The sequence below is a fragment of the Miniopterus schreibersii genome, assembly GCF_964146895.1.
Source record: "Miniopterus schreibersii genome assembly, chromosome: 11".
NCBI classification, from domain to species: domain Eukaryota; kingdom Metazoa; phylum Chordata; class Mammalia; order Chiroptera; family Miniopteridae; genus Miniopterus; species Miniopterus schreibersii.
Window position 1 is genome coordinate 44,443,309 of NC_138111.1, and position 20,777 is coordinate 44,464,085.

The window sequence follows — 20,777 nt, forward strand, 5'->3', positions numbered from 1 at the left end:
ACTACTACTTAACATGTTTTCACAACTACTCTTTCTTACCTCAGTTTCCTGATGATTTAAAAAAACAAACAAAACTGCTTTCTATGGGTCTGTCACATTCATGGCATTGCACCTACTTATAGGAGATGCCCCAAAGTATTTTCCACTGATTACAAAACACCTTCATTGAATCAAAGGTAAATCCTTGACTAGCCTATCCTACTGATCCCCTGGTTATCCACTCATTTGTATGGGTTTTTGAGCGAAGACTCCAGGGAACTCTTACCCAAGCCGAGATACCCTAAATATACTTTACTACTAGTTTGGGGGTCCCCAAAGAGCGAGCCTGGTCTCTAACCGTTTTGAAGACATTTTATTATGAGCTCAGCATGGCCCTGTTATTCTCCGACTCTACCCTGACCTCAGGATACCAGTGCCAGAGCCAGTCTAATCTTCAGAAAGCGCTCCGGACTAGAAAGAATGGAAGATCCAGCTGGTTTCCCAAAGTTGAGCCCCGGCCTGGAACCAAATCAGCCTTGGGTGGTAGAGTCTTTTTTAATGTGTTGTTTAGCAACTTCTGTCTTTTTTTTTTTTTTTTTTTTCAATTACCGTTGACATACAATATTATATTAGCTTCAGGTGCACAGTATAGTGATTAGACATTTATATAACTTACAAAGTGATCACCCCCATGAGTCTAGTGCCCATCTGACACTGCACATAGTTGTTAGAATATTATTGACTGTATTCCCTCTGCTGTACTTCATCCTCGTGAGCAACTCCAGTGTCTTTTAGTGAACTTACTTTCCCCCTCCATGCATCCTCTCACATTCTTGTCCATATCCTGCCCATTTTTTCCCTGTCTGGAGATTATTTTTATGATAAGTAATTAATTAGCCAGCCTTTGCTGCCTGTTCTGCTTGGATAAACACTAAACTTGGTTATTAAAGAGTCTGAAGATGGGCTTTTACTTTTGTTATTAGCAAAAGTTAATTGTCAACCAGGAGACATAACAGGTTTGCTCCGTTTCTGCTTCCCCTTCATGTCTTTCTTTCTTACACCTGGAGAATATCCTGAGGTTTCGTGACATGGAGGAGCGTCTGAGCTCCACAGAGTCATGGAGGTTGACATCTTGTTGTCAGTCCAGAACCCACAGACCCTGGGAAACACACCCAGGTCTCCTCTGAAACTGGTTTGCCACCTGCACTGAATATATTAGTATTTTCTGGTAATCTCCAACTAGCTTGTTTATTTTGAAAACAAGCTAAAAGTTTACATCTACTATTTAAGTGGAAATGGTAGAGAGTGAGGTTTGCTTGCTTTTTTAACCTCACGTGAGTAACCGTAGACGTCTGGGCTTACGGGCTCTCAGGCCTAGAGCCCCAGTTCCCTGCGCGGCGCTCCTCACCGAGCGCTCGCAGGCCCTGTGAACCCTGTTCAGTGCCCTGCGCTCGGGAAAGGGGCTGGCGATTGCAGTGGGTACGGGTGCAGCTGGGAGATTTTGCTTAGATTTTCCCTCTTTCTCCCTGCAGGCAGATTCTGTCTCCCCTTGTATAGCTTCTGCCCCAGGGAACATCAGTTGTCTTCGAGGGTAGTACTGAGAAAGCGGGCTGAAGATCCTCACACATAAAGCATTTCGAGATTCCAAGAATAAAAATCCTCAGTGTTGCTGTGAAAAGATTATGCTCACCATGTTTGAAGACCCTGGTAGATGAAGTCATCTTTGTGTGTATTTTGGGGCCCTGCTCTCATCCTGCGTGAAAAGGCCCCTGGGCCCCTTTCGGTGTCTGTATGGCCTGTTTCACACTCTGAGTGTTCTTTCCTTTCACACTCTAACAAGCTGGCCTTTGCCTTTATCCTTCCAGGGAGGGTTACAAGAGGCATCTGGGGTATTACAGGCAGAGACTCCTCTCCCAGCCTTTCTACACTGGGGACCACTTTCATTTTTTATTTTTATTTTTAATATATCTTTATTGATTTCAGAGAGAGGGAAGGAGAGGGAAAGAGAGAGATAGAAACATCAATGATGAGAGAGTCACTGATCGGCTGCCTCCTGCACGTCCCCGACTGGAGATCGAGCCCACAACCCGGGCATGTGCCCTGACCGGGAATCGAACCCTGATTGCCTGGATCGTAGGTCGACGCTCAACCACTGAGCCACGCCCGGCCGGCCACCACTTTCATTTTAATTTAAGAAATATCATAAAAGTCTTTAAGTATGTCTTAACTACTGGAAGATAAAAGTAAACATTTCTGCAGTCCTTGGAGTGGGGACGGAGAGGTCAGAGTTACAGCTCCACAGGCGTTAGGAGAGGAAGGTAAACAGCTGGCAGACAGGCCACGAGGTTAGGAGTCATGAACAGAGTTCAAGGTGACACAGGTGTCTGAGGCGGAGGTGAGGGGCAGGCTAAGGGAAGTCAGGGAGTCCCAGTTACTTAGACAGCATTCCAGGTGCAGGGCTCATCAAACTGGGAACCCCATGCTTGCGACAGGTCTAGAAAGTCCAGGATGACTGGCTTGTTTCTCCCAGAGGTGGTTCTCTTTCTCTGCTCTCAAGTTGCTCCTGACTAAAAGCCACGGTGGTAGATGGTCAGATTTCATTTACCCCTGGGGAGAAGGCTTCCTCAAATTATATAATGAGCCAAGAAGGTGTTTATGGGAGCTGTGAAACTGGTTATCCAGAAGGGTATTATTCCCGGACACCTGGTGTTAAACCTGAGGACAAGGCAAGTCCTCCGAGCAAAGGTTTCCAGAGCCTCTCCAAACTGTGTAAGTTGGGGCGAGTACACTGTCATTTCTTCAGTGCTCTGGAGACCAAATATTTGCCCGGGTACCAAGACGGGGAGAGAGTAGAGTGAGACCACAAAGTAGATAAAGGTCTTTCACAGGAATGCATACAGCAAGCTGATAGGTAGAATCATCCATGAGATGATCAGATATAAACCATTTTAAGAAGGGGGGAAAAAAGAAGTAAAATAAAGAGAGTAGACCAGAAGTAAAATAAAGAGAGATTTTAGAACCCGAGTCAAGTCATAGATATTATCTCAGAAAATAAGCCAAATACACCTGTGTGGGACTAGCACACCTTCGGGGGAGAGGGGGGAGACTGGTTGTTTCTGGATTGAAAAGTTCACTCTCAAGCTGGGCCTCTATGCCCGTGGGATGCTTGCTGGAGAGACGGATTCCTGTGGGCTGTTCCTACAACCAGCCTCATCCTCATTTGAATCCAAGGGGCTCTTTGAACTCCAGGGTCCCCAGAAGCCTGGGAGAAGTCCTAAGGCATAGGAACCAGGCACCCAACTTCTCGCGGGTGCACTACCATAGCCACTGTCGAAGGAAGACAATTTCATGAGTCAGGAGTTACTTAGAGAGCGCATATTTGTGATGCCCCTCTGGGTTTGAAGGGCCTGGGACAGTGTGGCAGAATGTATGCCCATATTCCTGTGGCCCAGTTTTTTCACTCTGCTAATGTCATCCTCTGTTTTCTCCTGCCGTTTGTAATCAGGTTTGATGATTACAAAAGAGAAAATGCAGAAATTGCAGTGGCTTCCTGGGCACATGCCTTAAATAGCAATCACAGTGTATTCCCAGTTCAGTTCAGTGCAGCAGGTATTAATCAAACACCCATGGAGTGTCAAGCTCAATGCCTGGGACAATGGAGGGGGGGTACAGAAGTGAGTATACAATGCTTATGCCTAAAGAGCTTAACTTAAGATGGGGGTTGGGGGCCTGCAGAAAGGGGCCACATGACAGGACCTGTATGGCCACAGAGAAATACAGCCACTGCTAGAACTGTGGCAAGACAGGGAGAGAGTGAAGGCAATAAATACTCCAATCTCTCTTCTTTCTATCTATCTATCTATCTATCTATCTATCTATCTATCTATCTATCTATCTATCATCTACCTATCTATCATATCTGTCTGTCTGTCTGTCTATCTATCATCTATCATCTTTAAGATCTACAGCTAGGGCCTCTTCTTGGCTAAACCAGCCAAGACCAGAAGACAAGGAACCTTGGGTTACACGCTCGTAAAGATCAGCCCCCTGGGACACACAGGTCAAAGAAGGGCAAACAGTAAATCCGAAAGACAACGGGAGGATACCCAGCACAGAGCCCTATGGCATTGAGTGCCATGCTGAAAGAAGTTAAAAAGATACAAGATCTATGAATGATGGCAAAGAACTTAGTTTGGTGATGTCTAGTGATACTGGTGGCTGCTGCCTTTGGAAACTATGGCAAATAAGACATAAGTATAATGGTTCCTGTAACCTCTGTAACTATGTACCAGCATAACCATTCTCCTGCCTTGCCCAGCCCCCAGGCCCACCCCCTTGGCTTCCACATCCAGAGGGCTTTGCCCTGACACCAACCAGCCTTTCTTCCTTGCAAAGAGAGAAGTGGAGGAGGCACCCAGAATACCAGTGACACCTTCTCTCTCTCCACCTATAATTTAGAACTCTTCTAATTGGAAGTGACAATATGCAGGTCAAAAAGGCTTAAGCCAGAAAGGTTGGGGGGTGAGGCAAAGAATTTATAGCTCAGATAGCTTAAGAGCTCAGAAATAGTAACTGGCTTCAAATATAGCTGGAGTCAGTCAAACAATATCATCCTGACCTTTTCTTTATTTTCATATAGTCTCTGCACCCCGGTGTTGTTTTCACTCTCGAGCAAGACTCCCATTGGTGGTGAGATAGCCACCAGCACAGCTCAGTGTTTCCATTTTCCTATTCTACACCAGGCAGAAAAGGGGAAGTTTCTGATCCCTATAGGTTCAAACAAAACTCCTGGGCCTTAGCTTGAGCCTTACTTAGCCCTAATTGGGTCATATGCCCATTCCTCAGTGGGTTTTAGGACTAAGGGAATATGATTATCTGATGGGCAAGGTTAAAGTCACTCTCTCATCCCACCTTGTTTCCCCAACTTGTGAACTAGTTGCAGGTTCGGCTCGATCTTACACAGATTGAGGATTGGAAGGTGTGCTGTTTCAGCAGGTACAATGGATATTGAGTGGCAGTTACAGCAGATGTCCTGCTTTTATCTGTTGTTTTCCTGAGCTATTTCCTGAATACAATCAGTACATATTCACAGGTTGTTTCATTTAATTCATAGTGCTATAGAAATATTTGAAGTTGTTTAAATATTAACCACATACTTTGAAATAGATTAAATTTAGACACAAGTCACATTTAATCCTGAAAGGAGAACAGTAAAGCAATTAAATTTTTGCTTTAAACTCTTAAGAATTCTAAAAAAAACCCCACACAACCCTATAGCTAATATCATATCTAATGGTGAAAGTCTGCATGCTTTCCCCTTAAAATCAGAAATAAGGCAACAATGTCCACACTCACTGTTTCTATTTAATGTCTCACTAGAAGCCTAAGCCGGTGCAGTAGGGTAAGCAAAAGAAATAAAGGGCATAGATTGGAAAGAAAAATTAAAACTTTTTAATCACAGTTGACATGATTTTGTCTACATAGGAAATTCCAAGGAATTTACAAAATAATTCCTAAGACAAATAAGTGATTTTGTAAGATTGCAAGATACAATATTAGCACACACAAAAAAGTCATTTGTTATTTCTATATACTATTATCTATAGTTAGTAAGGTGAATAATCATTAAACAACTGTGGTCCTATTCCTATTACATGCCCTTCCCCCTATCACATCTGCTCTAATTGTTTTAGGCACTGTTGGCCGTGGAAGGAAAGGGGACTACTTAATTCCACATTGGCAGGGCCAGCCAAAGCCTACCTAATTATCTGGCCTAGGGACACACATGTCACATGAGTCATGGAGGAGGTTGGGAAGGCTTCCCAAACACCCTGGAGCTGAGTTTTAAAGTTGCTGAAATGGTGAGCAGGAAAAGTGGGAAAGCAGAGGAAGCAATGTGCAGAGGCCCAGAGACCTGGGTCTGGGCAGAATTGATACTGTGAGGCAGGGCAGGGTTGAACCAAGGAGCTTGGATGCCACTCTGTGGTGGGGAACCATTGAAAGGACATTAAGCAGTGATTCGGCCAGATTTGCATCTTGGGAAGGTCACACTGGCTTTGGTATGGAGGTTGAATTGAGTTGGTGGAGACAAAACTGGAAGCAGGAAGAGCATTACAAAGTTGGTGAACTAGCCTTGGTAAGAAACGAGGCGGACCTGAACCACGGCAGTGTTGGTGAAGATGGAAGGGGGAGAGACAGAATTGAGTTGTTTACCCAGTAAAATCAGTGGGACTTGGTAACTGTTCAATGTTGATGTGGAGTCATCTAGAATGTCCGCAGAGTGTATGGCTTCATTAGCTCAGTTGTGTCACTTATTTCCTGTGGGGCCTCAGCCAAGTTGCTTCACTTCCTTGTGCTTCAGTTTTGCACCTGAAAATAAAGTTACCTCAGAGAGTTGTTGTGAAGATCAGTTAATTCTGCTTAGACCAGTACCTGACACATAGTCTACATAGCCCTCAAAAAAGGTTTGCAATGATAACACAATTTAGGGAGATGGGGAACTCTTTCAGATCTCTATTTTTAAATTTTGTCTTTATTGATTTCAGAGAGAGGAAGGGAGAGGGGCAGAAACATCAATGATGAGAGAGTCATTGATTGGCTGCCTCCTGCACATCCCCCACTGAGGATCGAGCCTGCAACCTGGGCATGTGCCCTGACCAGGAATCAATCCACGATCTCCTGGATCATAGATCGATGATCAGCTGCTGAGCCATGCCTGCCAGGTTCAGATCGCTATTTCTGTGTAACCAATCATTCCCAAACTTAGTGACTTAACATAACAATATTATTATCCCTTATGGTTCTGAGAGTTAACTGGCTCAGTTAGGCATTTCTCCCTTGGCTTCTCTTTTGTGATTACAGGGAGGTGGCTGCTGGAGCTGGAAGCAACTAAATGTGCATGACCTACTTGTCTGCTACCTGGAAGACTCAAATAGCTGAGGCTTCTCTGGTGTCTGTCTGTCTGTCTCTCTCTGAATTTCCCATGTGGTCCCTCCAATGGCAGCTTCAGGGTAGCTGGACTTTTTACATGGTACTTCAGGGCTTCAAAGTGAGCATCTCAAGAAGAGAAACCGTCAGAAGCTGCCCTTTCTGACCTAGCCTTGGGCTCCACAGAGCCTCACTTCTGCAGCATTCTCTTTATCAAGGCCATCACAAAGCCCTACCCATATTTAAGGGAAGGAGACAGGGACTTCATCTCTTGAGGGGAAGAGTGTCAAATAATTTGTGGACCTATTTTAAAATCACCAGGGTAACCCAGAAGGAAAAGTCAGAGGTTTCCCAGGGAAATGAAAGATGTGTTTAATTGTCCCACATTGTGTCCCATGTAGAGGTACATATCCAGGCAGAGATTCCCTGAGGGCAGTTGTGTATTGAGTCTGGCACTTGGAAGACAGAATGAGGCAGGAGATAGAGGTGGAAACTGAATCTCTAAGAGCAGATAGGATCCCTCTTGGAGAGTGTTCAGCCCAAGAAGAGGTGGGAATACAAACTCCTTGGGAGACACTAACATCAGTACGGAGGGGAATGTCCAGTGGTGGGGAGATGGAGAGCTTACTCAGCCTGGCTGGGTTCCTCCAGACACCCATCTGGCTTTACCCCTCGATATTTCTCTGGGTCCCAGCATCCTCTTGGCAAAAGAGTTCTCTTTCCAGCCGGAGTGGACCCTTGCTTGTTCACATCAAACGTCCTCTCCCACATCTCCCACCAGGCTGCTAATTGGCAGAATCCCCTGCCCTCCCTTGCAGGCCAGGCAGTCCATTCAGGGAACACCAGGTTCTGATTGCTTCTGCCCTCTACCTTCCTCCCAGGTAGGTGTTCTGTGAAGTAAAAGAGCACTTGAAGTTGTTAGGTAAGTTTCTTCCCTCCAAGCACCACAAAATGTCCCTCAGAATTCAAGCCAAGTTCTTGTAACTGGCCTTCAGTTCCAGATCCTTTTCGAGAACCACATTGGTACTAGGGCTAGCCTGGTTCCTCCTTTGTGAATTGCTGCAAGAAAAGATAAAGTGACCTGTGAGTCTATGAAAGAGCCAGGTTCCAAATCAGGTGTGTCTGTCTGACTTCAGAGCTGAGCCCTTCACCCCAGCCATCCCTCCAAAGACACCAGTGCAAACTTCCCCTGAACGAGCCTGAACGTTTGGAGTGTTGAATACAATACACATCAGCTGGTTCCTGACAGATGGAGGACAGGTCTGGTGGATTTAGTTTAAGCAAACAGGTGAGATAAAACAGGGCTTGCAATGGGGACATGGGAGAATCAACACGGCTTTACCTGACCTCTTCTCTCTGGGAAACAGATGAGTTAATGAACTGATTACACGCCTCACCCAGGCTCTGAAATGAACCACCATCATCTCAGCAAACCTTTCCCCGACCCAGTTCATGGATCTGGGATCCTCATTCTCTTGTTCTCTCTCCCTCCTGATGAAATTGGCTTACAGAGGTATTTGCTGTTGACCTCACAGAATTTAACAATTGTTCTTTAAGCTTTTAACATTTAAAAATTGAGCAGTTTCATAAAAACCCAGATTCTTCGTTTCTCTCTTAAAGATTCAGATGATGAGGCCAGGATGACCACACACACACACACACACACACACACACACACACACACCACACACCCCCACCCCCAGGCATGGGTCTCTCACTGCTGCCCTGACCCCTAGCCTTGGACGTTTGCAATCTTTGCTGTAAATGGTGAAAATCATTCAAATGTATTGAAAACCCATATTTAAGGATGGAGTCCCTCCTTTTGATTTTAGGAAAAGGGACCAAGGAGTTGTTAGTTCCTAGCAGGGCGAAAGGTCCTTCTTCAGTGCCTGTCCATGCGGTGTCCGTGGCTTCCTTCACTCTGCTTCCCAGTCACCTGCCAGCAGGAGCCACAGGGAAGGTCCACCCTCCCTGCAGGGAGAGGGAAGAGGAGGGAGAGAAGTTCCTTTCCTTATACCTTATTACATTTAACCCTCACCCCAAGTCTCTGAGTCAGGTGACATTCCTTCTTGCCTGCTGACAAAAAGAAAGCACCAAGAGGCTGTTGTTTACCCCCTGTCCCAGGAGCTAAGAAACACATGGTGAGCAGAGTTTGGGCCCAGCTGTATCTAACTTTGGTTGTCTCCTCCCTCCCCTGTGTGCTCAGGACTCAGCTCCTTCCCAGCATGTTTCCAAGGCTGATGTTTGCGTACGTGTTTGTTAGCTTGAAGGCAATAACACCTTGCTGGCTGGCTTTTCGAGCCAGAACTCACCCGTGCAGCTGGCTACTATTGTGGCCGGTCAGCAAGGCATTTAAAATTATTTAATGTTAAGTGCAGACACGAGTTATCTTGTGACCCGTCAGCATGGTGTTTTAAGAGCTGAGCTGAAATAAAACTTGAGCTTCTGTCTACTCGGAAGAGAAATTTCTGTTCAACCCTCCAGGATGTCTTTGGGCCTCCAAATATTCCACCATTAATTTCTCTGTAATTTGAATGGTCTTCATGAAAACGGGACCAGATAAGAACGGGGTAAACACATTGTAAAATAAGAATAGTATAACACATTGGTTTCGCTCACAAAGTGCTTCCTGACATACATTGTTCTCATCTCCCAACATTTCTGAGATGCCTTCGTTGAAATTTTTAGATGAAGCCACCAAACTCAAAGGCCTTAGATGGCAGCTAAGTTCTGTGGGAGAACTGGAATTAGAATCCAGATCCCTGGCTCGTCTTTCCATTATGCGCTCCTGCTTGGTGTTTACACACACCAGGGTAAAATTTTGAAAGCTGTTTCTCTCCACTTTTGCTGCTGCTATTATTATCTGTTGTTGTTCAGTCACAGAGAAAACTTGTCGAGCCTTCCTGTGGGCCAGAAGTGGGGCTAAATCCTTCGCATTCATTATTCCACTTAACGCACCTACAGCCACTTGACGTAGCTCCTTTGTTATTATCTCTCTTTGTTGAGGACACGCCACTTAACAGGGTTAAGTGACGTGCCCACAGTCACACAGCTGGTAACTTAGAGCAGACTAACTTCACATCTGGGTGGCAAATGGAATGTCTAATATGACTTTTTATATAATTTTTTTAAATGTTTTTCTTGATTTCAAAGAGTTAGGAAGGGAGATGGAGAGAGATAGAAACATCAATGATGAGAGAGAGTCACTGATCAGCTGCCTCCTGCACGCCCCCTACTGGGGATTGAGCCCGAAACCTGGGCATGTGCCCTGACCGGGAATCGAACCTTGACCTCCTGGTTGATGGGCTGACGCTCAACCACTGAGCCATGTCAGCGTGGTCTAATGTGACTTTCATCTTCCCCTGAAGTAACCACTTGAGGACCGGGACAATGAGTGTATACTCCACAGAGTTTAGCAAAAGGCAGCAAGGATGCAAGTCATTAATTAATGACAGCTGATTTTTTTTCTAGGCCTCTAGTTTGACTTTTCTTTTCCTGCAGGGATTTTCAGGTCATACTGTTCTCAGAATAATCCTGGTTTTCTGTTGGTTGTTTTGATTTATTTTTATACTCGGTAATTGAGAACTGAGCTCTCAAATATCTTCTTTGTGGGCTATAAAGTACAGTCTATAATCACAACTTTTTTTTTTAATTGATAATCTTCTTTTGAGCTTTTAGCAAACATGTCTGGCTTCACTTGGGTTTTCAAATTGTTACTTTTAGATGGTGAGGATTTCAGATCTGATAAATTCATGCATATCCTACTAAGTGGAAGTTTGAACAGACTGACACATCTTTGGCAATCTTTGTGCTGCAAATATGATAATTAAAAGGAAAAAATAAATTTCCCTCTATTTTTGTCGTCTTTCCCACTCCATAAAAAGTCATCAAATTGTCAACCAATCAAAATGAATGATATTTAATGCTATTATTAATTGTCTTTCTCTTTTCTGTTTTTAAGTCAATTTAGTTTATTTGAGAGTATGTGTGTACTTTTTATAAAATTGAGATACAATTCATATCACATAAAAGTCACCATTTTAATGTGTATGATGTAGTGTTTTTTAGTACATGCACTATGTTGTACAACTGTTGTAGGTGGTGGAACCGGAATCAGATGTTAGACCGATTGGATCAGACCAAACCTGAGTTCAGCAACCTCTGTATTTGAGTTCTGGCTAGGAAAGAATTCAGAGCCAAGGCTCAAGGGAACATTTATTTATAAAATTACAGAGGTAGAAGAAGCAATTCATAGAAGAAATGGGCTTAGGTACAAATTATAGAGGCAAAGGAAGGGCCCTAGGAGCTTGGGAATGAAGAAGGTAATGGTAACGCACCTGGAGAGGGGGGAGGAGGGAGGAGGGAAGAGGGAAGGGAAGGGAAAGGGAAGAGGAAAGGCTCGGGTGTGCTCCCTGGAGGGAGAGCACGTGGGTCTTCCTTCCTAAGGGTTTTAAGGGTGGAGATTTTAGGGTAGGTCCCAGGGGAAGATCTCAATAGAATATGCGGCAGCTCTCCAGGTATGTCCTCTCAGGACCTAGGTCTCCACTGATTGATTGGTCGGTGCCAGGGCAGGGGGTCATTATTCAACGCAGCTGGTCCTGAGGTCAACCTCAGCCATGGCGATGCTTATCTGGTTTGGCTGCTTTTCTGGGCCTGGAGCTGAAATACAACTGATGCCTAGATGTTATCTCTAGGGAGGAAAGGTGAGGGGATCCAAACCACATGACCAGAGGATATGCTAGGGGAGGAAAGGTCACCCTGGGGGGCAGGGTCTCACCCTACAATTGTCCTTTGCTAGGCACCCAGGACTCTCCACCCTGGTGACCCTCTACCTGGCCCATCATCCTTGCTCTGCTCATGTCTGTCTAACTGCCAACCACACAACCATCACCACTATCTAATTTCAGAACATTCCCAGTCATGCCCCCAAAAGAAACCTATTAGCAATCAGTCCCTATCCCTTACCCTTACCTTATGGCAGCCACTAATCCACTTTCTGTCTCTGTGGATTTGCCTATTCAAGACATTACATAAGAATGGAATCATATAGTATGTGGCCTTTTGTGTTTTGCTTCTTTAACTGATTCTGAAGTTTTCAAGGTGTATCCATTCTGTAGCATGTATCAGTATTTCACCCTTTGTTGTAGCTGAATAATGTTCTATTGTATGGATATGTCACATTTTGTTTATCTAATAATAAGTTAATAGACATTTTTTGTTTTTCACTTCTTGGCTGTAATGATAATGTTGCTGTGAACATTTTTTATACATGTTTTTGTGTGGAGATACGCTTTCCGTTCCCTTGAGTATATACGTGGGAGTGGAATTGTTGGTTCCTATGGTAGCTCCGTGTTTAATTTTTTGAGGAACTGCCAAATAGTTTTCCATAGGGGCTACATCATTTTACATACATACAATTCTCCACATCTTCGCCACCCCCACATGGTGTTGTATGTGTGTGTGCATGTGTGTGTCTGTCTGTCTGTCTGAACATCCTCCTTTCTCCTGGCTTCCATGGGTTTGGCCTGCTGTGATCTTGATGCCAATCTAGTACTGGCCGCAGTGTCCTTCCACTGCCAAATGAAGGAAAACAACTGGTGCCCAGGCTTGTAAAAATTCTACAGAAATCCTGAAATAGTTATCTGTTTGTGTTTTGATTTAGCTAGATAGGAATCACAATGAAAATTATTTCAGAAGACACCAAAAATATTTTTAATGCCTTTTCTTTTGGTACCACTAAGATCCTGAGACCTTTATTTCAGTGATATCAAGTAGTACAGAGATTAACAAACATTACAGTTAGTGCATGTCCTGGGTCCTTGATGTGTCATCATTTTAACCTTGAAATTTTTTATTTATAGGATAAAAGGAAATAATATTTATTTACCAAAATAAATAGACTAAGGGAATAATTTTGTAGATTTAGTTACACTGAAAATAATTTACCTGAACTTTTCCCCTCAACTCCTGACTTCACTGCTTTGAGCTCTGTGACCATTACTCATCTGTTTGAGCCACAGCTGTATTGAGGATTTCATGAAAAAAATCTGTGAACAGTGCATAGCCTGTAATGGCTAACATTTATTTAGTACTTACTGTGTGAGCCAAGTACTTTTTTTATTCTAAGCACTTCATACGTAGTCTCATTTTCAAGTCTCCTAATGACTCCGTAAGGTTGATATTTTATTATGCCCATTGTTACAGATGAGGAAACTGAGGCATGGGTAGTAGGATAAGTATCCAACGTTTTTCCCAGCTAATAAAATGGTGAAGCCAGGATTTGAACACAGCCTGACTACAGAGCCTGCCTCCTGAAGAATTGGTGCTCAATTAGTTTCTTCTCTCAGAATATCTCGTGTAATTTAATATGCTTTATTTCATCATGTAGATTAAAGGCCCCTTGATTATATATAACTCTCGTCTCTATCCCCCCATTGGTCAATGTGTTGTAAGAATTAGGTGGTCTGTAAATGAGTGTCGACTAGTTGATTCTATGAAATTACTTGGAGAATCAATGCTTCTTTTAATATAGTAAGTCCATAATATAGCAAGCTCTTTCCTATATATTGTGGCACTCTCAACTTTAATCTTCACTGACTCTCTTAACCATCTTTAAATGGACATATTGGAAATGGTACGTACTAAATAGGTGCTCGTGCTATAACAGCCAGTAATACAGTGGCTGAGCTGATAATATGGATGGGTTCCCCTGCATCTCAAACACATAGAAATATAACACCCCCCCCCCCAAATTAATATATAGCCAAACCCAAACTTGGAGAAAATAAAGGAAATTTCCCATGTGCCAGAAACAAAAAGGAAACTCAAAGCCAAACTGTAAACAAAGGCTGACATTAAATTCTAGACCCAATTATAGCCCTTAATGATGGGAGACAGGAGTTTAATATCTACATGGGAACAAGATATAATCTTGGCCCATATGAGCGAAGGAGATAGAATTAGACCTCTGCATAAGCCTGGAAACTCAGATTTTGGCCCTGTCCTTGGAAAGACGACCAGAAAAATTCTACTTGGGAAAACCTCAAGAAAGCTTGCCATCTGCCCATGGCTAACAGTAAGAGGGAAAGAGAGCAACTATGAGAAAATTAAAACCCAGACATACACTTACCTGGGTATGTGTTCTAAACTTATGCCGCCATGTAATGCTTACTTCCTGAGCTGAAAAACTAATATGAAAACAATCTGGATGCCTTGAAACTCCTAAATCCCCAAGAAAAACAAGTATCCTAGAGGGATACTTTCACAACTCACAGAAAAAAGCCGAAAGACAAGTCTGCAGTCAAAAATTACAAACCACACAAGGAAATTACACAAGCAAGAGAACATATGCTCCAAAAACTGGAGATAATATAACAATCTGAAAGAATATATACTAAATATGTTTTAAATGATTAAAGAAAAACAGATGGAATAGAAAATAGAAAAATGATAGTGGGAAAAGGATTCTGTAACTTCCAGAAATTAAGCAGTGGACTTTAAAACTCAATGAATGAATTAAACATCTAATTGATAAAAATGAAATAGGGATTGGTAAATTGGAAGGCAGGTCTAAGAAAATTCATCAAAATGGCATCACAGAGAGATAAAAAGAGGGAATATTTTTAAAACCACTAAATTCCCAAATATTTATATGCTGTATATTGAAAAACATATTTTTAAAGAATTTACAGTTCAAAGAAGAAATCACAATGGAAATTACAAGACATTTAGAACTGTTTTAAACAGTGAAAATACTAATAATTTGTTACACTAACACAGAATTTAAAAGGAAATGTATACTTTAGTGAATATGGCGGGGGGCAGCTAATGTGCTAGGAACTCAAATAATTAGAATTAGAAAAGGGTAAACCTAAAAGAAATAGAAGGAAAAAAGTCATTAGATAAGAGCAGAATTTAATTATATAGAAAACAAAATAGGGAGTGTGGTATATACTGAAAGCACTTAGAATGCATCTACCTGAATTAATATAAACAAATCCCAAAGATATAATGAAAATCTCAAAATGAAAAGGCAGACTGCTACCACGTAAGTCAGAATTTCAAACACAAACAACATTATACATTTTAACGGATAGAGACATAGGCAGAAACTGGTTAGATCCCCACCAAAATCAACTTTCTTCCCAAATCAGACTGCAGATTTAATTGTAGGTGGTAGACTAAAAGTGGTTGATGACTCAGTGTTAACCATTACTGCTATTGACAGAACAGTGCAAACCACATTCCTTGTTAATAGTGGGCAGATCCGCTAGTCACAGATCCATGAAGGAAAAAATTTATTATTGCAGAAATAACAAAATTGTATCCTTTTTTAAACTCCTCCCCCTCAGATCCTGGAGCACTCAGTACAGTACTTGGCATATAGTTGGATGTTAATATACGTTGATCTGTTATTGCTTTTTCTTGAATTTAGCTGCTACAAAGAAAGTATATAGTGTACTTTCTTCTCTCAAACCTAAAAATATATAATAACGAAAGCCATTACATCCTATTTTGTACTTGTTCCCATTGGTTGTTAGAAAAAAATCAGTAACATGCAACAAAATTGTCAAGGATTGAGATGTTCAGCTGTTGGGCAATGGTCAAGAAACATGTCCATCCAAAGTCATATTATTCAGCACTTTAAAACGATGAAGATATGCAATATTATTTCTTAATTATTATATTGTTTTCCATATGAACACCTGTAAACCTACTTTTGCCCATCCCTGTATATCTACATGAGATTTGTTTTAAGGAATTGGCTCACACAGTCGTGGGGGCCAGCACGTACAAACTCCATAGGGCAGGCTGGCAATCTGGACACTAGGGCAGGAGTTACTGCTGCAGCCTTGGAGCTTCAGCTGATTGGATGAGGCCACCTAGATTATAAAGAGTAATCTACTTTACTTCAAGTCAGCTAATTGTAGATGTTAACCACAGTTAGTACTATAGCTTAGACAAGTTGACACATAAGACTAACCATCACAGCCTCATACTGTATGACTCCATTTTCAGAATTGACAAATCCATAGCGACAGAGAACAGATTAGCAGCCGACAGTGGGTTTGGGCGGAAGAAGGAATGGGGAATGGCTGCTGACTGATAATAAAGGAGTTTCTTCTTGAGGGGATGGAAATGTTCTGGAATTACATGGTGGTGATGGTTGTACAGCATTGTGAATATACTAAAAACCACTGGTTATACACTTTTTAAATGGTTAATTTTATGTTATATAAATTTTATCTCAACAAATTGCCCCCCCCCTGAACTCTACATTAAAATAATGAGATAATACATAAGAAAAAATTTATTTGAAGTACTTATTACAGATTCTGACATAGAGTATTTACTCAATAATTGTTAACCATTTTATTATGATTCACTGCAATAGTGTATGGAAAATGGAAACAATTTCACTTTGCACATATTTGAGTTGGTAAGGTTGTGGGTAAATTTTTTCACTTATTATTTGCAGTAGAATTGTGATAATATTGCTTGTGCAGTAAATACATTTTAAGTTTAAAAGTAAGAGCTGTGCTGACTCAGAGGCATCTGTTTTTGAGCCAGAGTTCATGTAAGAGCTTGAATTGGTAGAGCTACGCAGCTCTAAAGAAAAAGATGAGAAAAGAGACAGTTCATTGGAAGGACAGAATAGAGAGACCATCCTCCCCATCTATTCAGTGTATACATGTAGTCATCTGATAATAACTATTCATTCTGTACTTTTTATTTTCTGGTTATCAGCGTTAACTTTAGATTAGCTCCTGAGGGCAAAAGCACTTTGTTAATTTGCTTAATATAGTGTCTAGCATAATGGCATGGCTATATTTTTTCTCTGCCAATAATTCTTGTTAATCAAGCCAAAACCAATCTGTGTGTCAGAGAACTATTCTGGGACATCGATTAAAAATCACAGAAGGTTTTTTAATCTCTTTTCTGCAGATATCCTAAAACAGGAACAATGCTATTTTCATAAATATGAGTCAAATGCAATTCAACTACTATCCCCAGATTAAATTTTATAACTATAAAAAAAAAAAACACAAAACTGCAACTGAAGAGGAGCTGGAGAGTACCCTCATAACCAAGGACCTACAGCGGAGACCTCTTAGAGACTGGTAGAAAGTGCTGAGGCACTAGAGGGCTGGCTGGGCTCCTATAGGCAGCAGCTGAAGATCCAGAGGAATATCTCAGCTGTAGAGGGTTTCCACTGAGGAATCTGGGGCCTAAACTCCAAGCTGGGCTCCCCTGCCTAGAGCACCAGAACTGAGAAAAGTACCCGCATAACATCTGGCTGTGAAAAGCAACAGGGTTTCTGTCTGCCAGGGAGAGACAACTGGAAATGCAGGCACCCTCTTAAAGAGCCAATGCACAAAGTTCTGTGTGCAGCCACTCACCTTGGGCTCTGGTGGAGAGAGGGCAGAGTGGACTAGAGCAATGTGAAGAGAATCCAGGGGGACTGGCTGGGGAAATAGATCTCAGAGAGCACCCATCTAGACCCCAGTGCAGAGTCATTCCCCAATGCAGCAGAGGACATGTTTCTTAGGCAGACATTTACCTTCCAAGCAGCTTTTGCCTGAGGGCGGGCAGTTGAGGGGATAGCAGTTGCCCCACCCTGCTGGAACACCTCTGGCCCCACCCAATGGTTTTTACAGCCTGAGACTCCTTAAGAGACTGAATAACAGCCTCTACATGCTTTGAGTCTTTCCCTGATTTGCTTCTGGACCCAGGGCTTGGGAAAGCAGATCTTGGTGCACATCTTGGTCCTGTCCAAACACACCCAGCCCCAGCAGAGGAAACCAGAAGCTGTGGAGTGTGGAAAACTTCAAACAGGGTACTCAAGGCCAGTCACAAACAATGCCCGACATTGGCCTGCACCAGAGACCATCCAAAAGATTGGGAGTCCTAGCAGGTCTACTTAATACATAGAAACAAATCCAAGCAGGCAGCCAAAATGGAGAGACAAAAAAAACAAGCCCCAAATGAAAGAAAAAAAGAATTCTCCAGAAGAGGAGCTAATTGAAATGGAGATAAGCAATCTATCAGATACAGAGTTCAGAATACTGATCATAAGGATGCTCAACAGCATTAGAAAAGAAATGGAAACTATGAAGGAAATTAAGAATGACACAGTAGAAATAAAAAAATTTAAAAAAACACTGGAAGGAATGAACAGCAGATTAGGGGAAACTGAGGATCATATCAGCAAATTAGAAGGCAGGGTAGAAAAAAAATCAATCAGAGAACCAAAAAGAAAAAACAATTAAAAAACAGGAGGACAATTTAAGCTGTGGGACAACATGAAATGTAATAATATTTGCATCATGGGAGTGCCAGAAGATCTAGAAAATAAGCAAGGGTTAGAGAACCTGTTTGAAGAAATAATGGCAGAAAACTTCCCTAACCTGGTCAAGGAAAAAGTCACACAAGCTCAGGAGGCACAGAGAGTCCCAAGCAAGAAGAACCCAAAGAGGCCCACACCCAGACACATAATAATTAAAATGCCAAAAATCCAAGACAGAGAATCTTAAAGGCAGCAAGAGAAAAGGAATCTGTTACCTACAAAGAAGCTCCCATAAGGCTGTCAGCTGATTTCTTATCAGAAACTCTACAGGCCAGAAGAGAATGGCATGAAGTATTCAAGGTAATGCAAAACAAGGATCTGAAACCAAGAATATGCTACCCAGCAAGGCTATCATTCAAAATAGATGGAGAAATAAAGAGCTTCACAGACAAAAAAAGCTAAAGGAATTTGTCACCACCAAACCAGCATTGCAGGAAATATTAAAGGGACTGCTGTAATTAGAAGTAGAAATAGAAGCATTGCAAGGAGTGTTAAATGTTGTAATAAGTTGAAATAGAGAGAATGAGAAACATAGGCATAAAGAAATAAAATTAATAAGTACCTACCAATAATAAGTACCTTAAATATAAATGTATTAAATGTCCCAATCAAAAGACAAAGGGTAGTTGAATGGATAAGAAAACAAGAGCCAAATATGTGCTGTTTACAAGAGGCCCACCTCAAAACAAAAGACACAGGCTGGAAAAAAAACTATAAAACTTCTGAATGACTTTAAAGGAGAGATTAACAGAAATACAGTCATAGTAGGGAACTTTAACACCCACTGACTTTACTGGATAGATCTTCAGACAAAAAAGCAACAAGAAAACTGTGACTCTAAATGACACACTAGATCAGATGGATTTAATTGACATTTACAGAACATTCTACTCCAAAGTGGCAGAATAAGCATTCTCCTCAAGTGCACATGGGCCATTCTCAGAGATATACCACATGTTAGGACACAAAACAAGTCTCTACAAGTTCAAGAACATTGAAATCATATCAAACATCTTCTCAGACATTTACACGATGGAATACTATGCAGCTGTAAAAAAAAAAAAAAAAGAAGGATCCCTTACCCTTTGAGACAGCATGGTGGGACCTAGAGAGTATTATGCTAAGTGAAATAAGCCAGTCAGAGAAAGACAAGTATCACATGATCTTACTCACGTGTGGAATCTAACAAAATAAACCAATGAACAAAATAGATCCAGAGACATAGAAGCATGGAACAGACAGGGATCTCAGAGGGAGGATGGGGGTGGGGGAGTGAGTGGGGAGAGATTAACATAAGAATTTATATGCATAGATGCATAGTCCATGGACACAGACAATAGTGGGGTGAAGGCCTGGGGGGAGGAGTGCAGGATGGAGGGGACCAATGGGGGGAAAAGGGGTACATTTGTAATACTTTCAAAAGTAAAGATAAATTTTTAAAAAACCCCAAAAAACCCCACACACATACATTAGAGTGAAGGCTGGGTATACATATGGCCTGGAAAATGGGGGTAAGGGATAAAGGAGTGGATAGGTTCATAAAATTGTCCCTTTTTCTTTATTTTGATTGCCAGATTATTTCTTGAACAATAACTATATATAAACACTGTGTTGGTGGGAGAGGGGGGAAACACCCATTACCTCCAAGATAAGGCTATTGAACTAACAATTTTTGAGAAAACATGGGCATGAAGAGATGACATCTCCTCTTTTAAGCTTAAATTATTGAACACGAACTTAAAGGAGAAATCTCTAGCTGAAGTCTTAATTGCTTTCCTCCCTAGTTTCTTCATTTCCTGTTTTACCAATATTCTTAACATTTAGTGTAAGAACTGAAAAAAGCACGGCCAGCTTTCTTGGGGCTAATGAGCTGCTCCTATGATCCCATTTTAAAGTTGAGCACACCAAGGCTCAGAGATGATCACAGCATCTTGGGCATTAGGAGAGGACTTTGAAGGCATCTAATCCAACCCTTTTGCCCCTACCTCTAATCCCACCACTTGACAATTGGAAAAGATTAAGTTATGGCCCATTTCCACACCTTGTAAGTGATGGAGCCAGAACTTGAGCCTGTCCTTCTAACGCCATGTTCTTCCCAAGCTGCCTGCTTGGGATCATCTTGCCTGTGTGGAGGAAGGTGACCCAGGAATGAGTTCCTGGTGTTTTCGGGGGCTACAGAGGTCTAGGTAACAATTTTACCTTCAGCAGGGCTTCCATGTGGGCCCTGCTGAAGGCCTTCATAGAGCTGTACCATTCAGGGAGGTTCTTGATCTTCTCTAGTTCTGGAAGTGGCCCTACCAGGTGAGTCTGACCTGTGCACCCCCAGACAGGCACTTATTCCCAGCAGCCTTTAGCTTTGGAGACCTCTCCATGCTCCATAATCCAGTCCAAGGTTCTATCTCTGGAAAAGGGTAAGGAAGGTTATGCCCTGCGAAATCCTGACCTCATTCTGAAACCTGGAAAGTCTTTAAGTGTTTTTTCTTACCCAACATCCAATATTTCCAAACTTGAGACCAAAATAAAA

The 20,777-nt window shown here is 42.1% G+C and overlaps 1 protein-coding gene across 2 annotated transcripts in view; it reads left to right on the forward strand.

Annotated features, from left to right (window-relative positions):
* SLC1A1 (solute carrier family 1 member 1) overlaps nucleotides 1–20,777 on the forward strand; it is a 70,599-nt gene that overhangs the window by 10,232 nt on the left and 39,590 nt on the right. The window lies entirely within an intron of this gene.